The 4,084-nt window shown below is 45.1% G+C and overlaps 1 protein-coding gene and 1 long non-coding RNA gene across 2 annotated transcripts in view; one reads left to right on the top strand and one right to left on the bottom strand.

Annotated features, from left to right (window-relative positions):
• LOC115225102 (perilipin-4-like) overlaps window positions 1-1,643 on the bottom strand; it is a 27,875-nt gene extending 26,232 nt beyond the window's left edge. Inside the window, exon 1 of the mRNA XM_029796030.2 lies at window positions 1,626-1,643. The gene's annotated coding sequence lies outside the window, so the exon portion shown is untranslated. The remainder of the gene's footprint in view (window positions 1-1,625) is intronic.
• LOC118768175 overlaps window positions 1-3,411 on the top strand; it is a 31,284-nt gene extending 27,873 nt beyond the window's left edge. The window contains exon 4 of the long non-coding RNA XR_005004030.1: window positions 3,401-3,411. This is a non-coding gene — a long non-coding RNA (uncharacterized LOC118768175). The remainder of the gene's footprint in view (window positions 1-3,400) is intronic.
• The last annotated feature ends 673 nt before the right edge of the window (window positions 3,412-4,084 follow it).

Below are 4,084 nucleotides of genomic sequence, written 5' to 3'. Positions count from 1 at the left end.
CGTTGAGGGGAAACTGGAAGAAGCTTGTCATAGCTTTTATCTTTTACATGTTTCAGTCATTAGACCACAGCCATGCTGGGGCACCATCTTGACCCCAGTACTTACTTTGTCAGTCTCTTTTGCCAATCTGCTAGGTTACTGGGATGTAAACCCACCAATACCAGTTGTCAAGCAGAGGTGGAGGACAAAGACACTCACCCACAGAACACACACACACACATACACACACATACATACACACACACACAGACACACGCACACACAGACATGCACACACACACAGACATGCACACACACACTGACACGCACACACACATACACACACACAGACACATGCACATACAGACACGCACAAACACGCACATACACACATACAGACACACTCACAGACATGCACACACACATACACACACCACACACAGACACACACACACACATACACACACAGACACACTCACACACACACATACACACACACATACAGACACACACACTCAGACACACACACACAGACACGCACACACACACATATACACATCGGCCACGTTCAGACGGTGCTTTTGACGCGCCACCAGCATGGGTATCACAACTACAAGAATAAGTCCTGGGGTCGATTTGTTCGACTAAAGGCGGTGCTCCAGCATGGCCGCAGTCAAATGACTGAAACAAGTAAAAGCATAAAAGAGTAAAGAGAGTATGTGTTTGTTTTTACATGCACATGTGTAACTTTCTCACACGGACACACGGACACACACAATTTCTCTTTCTCTCTCTCTCTGCAGATCCTACCCTTCTATCATATATCATATCATCAATTAAAAATATAATCGTGTTTGCTAGATCTCAAATCAATAATTACAAAGTTATAAATAGCATATTTTTGTCTGCATAGTTATGTGGGGGTTTTTTTTTTTTATGGTATGCACAGGAGTGGCTGTGTGGTAAGCAGTGGATTTGGCAGACGGAAACTAAAAGAAGCATGTCATATGTGTGTGTGAGTGTGTGTGTGTGTGTGGAGACGCAATGGCCCAGTGGTTAGGGCAGCGGACTCACGGTCGTAGGATCGCGGTTTCGATTCCCAGACCGGGCGTTGTGAGTGTTTATTGAGCGAAAACACCTAAAAGCTCCACGAGGCTCTGGCAGGGATAATAATAATAATAATAATAATAAACATTGTGTACAGTGCTCAGGTGCACTACAACTCATCGAAAGTGTATATATAATCAGGTGTAGTTTCGACGGATTTCGGAAAGCATGAGGGCCTTAAAGGATGCAGTGTCATGGCAGTCAACAACTGACGCAGGCAGTTTATTCCATGCTTCAGCAACTCTGAGCGTGAAGAAATGTTTCCGAAAGTCATGGGAGCTGTGTTGTTTTCTGACTTTGTAGGCATGTCCACGTGTGTTAGGTGGTGACCCCTGCTGTACTCTTTCACCACAACTTTCTCTCACTCTTACTTCCTGTTTCTGTTGTACCTGTATTTCAAAGGGCCGACCTTGTCACTCTCTGTGTCACGCTGAATATCCCCGAGAACTACGTTAAGGGTACACGTGTCCGTGGAGTGCTCAGCCACCTACTCGTTAATTTCACGAGCAGGCTGTTCCGTTGATCGGATCAACCGGAACCCTCGTCGTCGTAACCGACAGAGTGTTTCCTGTCCTCCTGTGTGTGTGTGTGTGTATAGAATGTTTGAAGTGGTGTCCAGATATTATATGTGGACAAAAGGGAGGCAGTCAGAATTTTGGCTAATTCTTTATTAGTGCTTTGTTCATTTATGAACTCGTTAAGACAAAAATCACAATGATTTTGATTTTTGTCTTGAGTTCATAAATGAATGAAAGCGCTAATAAAGGATTATCCAAAAAATTCTGATTACCCCTTTTTTGTCCAACCCATGCTAGCATGGAAAACGGATGCTAAACGATGATGATGATATATATAATATATATATATATATTATATATATCATCATCATCATCATCATTTAGTGTCCATTTTCTATGCTGGCATGGGTTGGACGGTTCAACTGGGGTCTGGGAAGCCAGAAGGCTGCACTAGGCCCAGTCTGATCTGGCAATGTTTCCACAGCTGGATGCCCTTCCTAACACCAACCAATCCGAGAGTGTAGTTGGTGCTTTTTACGTGCCACTGACACGGGGGGCCAGGCGAGGCTGGCAACGGCCACGATCGGATGGTGCTTTTTACGTGCCACCGGCACGGAGGCCCGTCGGGGTGGCACTGGCAACAGCCACATTCGGATGGTTCGCTTACGTGCCACCGGCACTGGTATCACAGCTACAATTTCCATTGATGTTGATCGATTTCGATTCTGATATATATATATATATATGTACTCTAATTGCTGAGTCACTATCAGAACTAGAGGAGAAGTTTCAGGTGTGTAAATAAAGATTAGAATCGAAGGGCCTTAGAGTCAACCTAGCTAAAACCAAAGTCCTAATAAGTAGGAAGGCAGGCAAACCATAGATCCTTTCAGATAGTTGACCCTGCTTGATCTGTAGAAAATGTGTAGGTAGAAACTCTATAAGATGTACCCAGTGTAATCTATGGACACATAAGGGGTGCTGCAATATCAAAGGAAAGCTAACTGGGAAGATAGTTTTTGTATGTGGCAGATGCTCAGGAGCAATAAACTCTGAAAATGTGCAGAGAACAACTTCCGCCACATTCCAGGGAGAAAAACTAGATGTAGTTGATAGCTTCTGTTACCTAGGTGACCAAGTCAGTAGTGGGGGACGGTGCACTGAAAGTGTAGCTGCTAGAATAAGAATAGCTTGGGCAAAGTTCAGAGAGCTCTTACCCCTGCTGGTGACAAAGGGCCTCTCACTTAGAGTAAAAGGTAGACTGTATGATGCATGTGTACGAACAGCCATGCTACATGACAGTGAAACATGGGCCGTGACTGCTGAGGATATGCGTAAGCTCGCAAGAAATGAAGCCAGTATGCTCCGATGGATGTGTAATGTCAGTGTTCATACTCGACAGAGTGTAAGTACCTTGAGAGAAAAGTTGGACCTAAGAAGCATCAGTTATGGTGTGCAAGAGAGACGTTTGCGCTGGTATGGTCATGTGGCGAGAATGGATGTGGATAGCTGTGTGAAAAAGTGCCACACCCTAGCAGTTGAGGGAACCTGTGGAAGAGGTAGACCCAGGAAGACCTGGGATGAGGTGGTGAAGCATGACCTTCAAACATTAGGCCTCACCAAGGCAATGACTAGTGACTGAGACCTTTGGAAATATGCTGTGCTTGAGAAGACCCAGCAAGACAAGTGAGACCATAACCTCGTGGCCTATGCCAGGGACATAACCAGCCCACTTATGCATACCTTTTCCTTCATTTGGACACTAAACTCTGCTTGCAAAGACCTGTTGAGGCAAGTGAAATCGGAATCGAAATCAAATTCGATGACTGGCATCCGTGCTAGAGGAGCACTAAGAGCACCGTCTGAGTGTGATTGTTGCCAGAGCTGTTAACTGGCGTTCGTGTCGGTGGCAGGTGAAAAGTACCACTCGAGCGTGATCATTACCAGCGTTGCCTTACTGGCACTTGTGCCAGTGTACAGGTGACATGTAAAAAAAACATGATTTTTCCATGACCGTTGCCAGTACTGACTGACTGGCCCTTGTGCCAGTGGCACGCAAAAGCACCCACTACACTCTCAGAGTGGTTTGCGTTAGGAAGGGCATCCAGCTGTAGAAACTCTGCCAGATCAGGATTGAAGAGCCTGGAGCAGCCATCTGGTTCGCCAGTTCTCAGTCAAACTGTCCAATCCATGCTAGCATGGAAAGCAGACGTTAAATGATGATGATGATGATGATATATGTATATATATATGTATGTATGTATATATGTTTGTGTGTCTGTGTTAGTCCCCTCCACCATCGCTTGACAACCGATGTTGGTGTCTTTATGTCCCTGTAACTTAGCAGTTCGGCAAAAGAGACCGATAGAATAAGTACTAGGCTTACAAAGAGTAAGTCCTAGGGTTGATTTGCTCAACTAAAAGTGGTGCTCCAGCATGACCGCTGTCAAACGACTGAAACCAATCAAACAATATACATG

This window comes from Octopus sinensis, linkage group LG27 (genome assembly GCF_006345805.1).
Source record: "Octopus sinensis linkage group LG27, ASM634580v1, whole genome shotgun sequence".
In the NCBI taxonomy this organism is placed as follows: domain Eukaryota; kingdom Metazoa; phylum Mollusca; class Cephalopoda; order Octopoda; family Octopodidae; genus Octopus; species Octopus sinensis.
The sequence above is the reverse complement of the archived record's forward strand: the minus strand, read 5'-3'. Positions and strand labels throughout refer to the sequence as shown.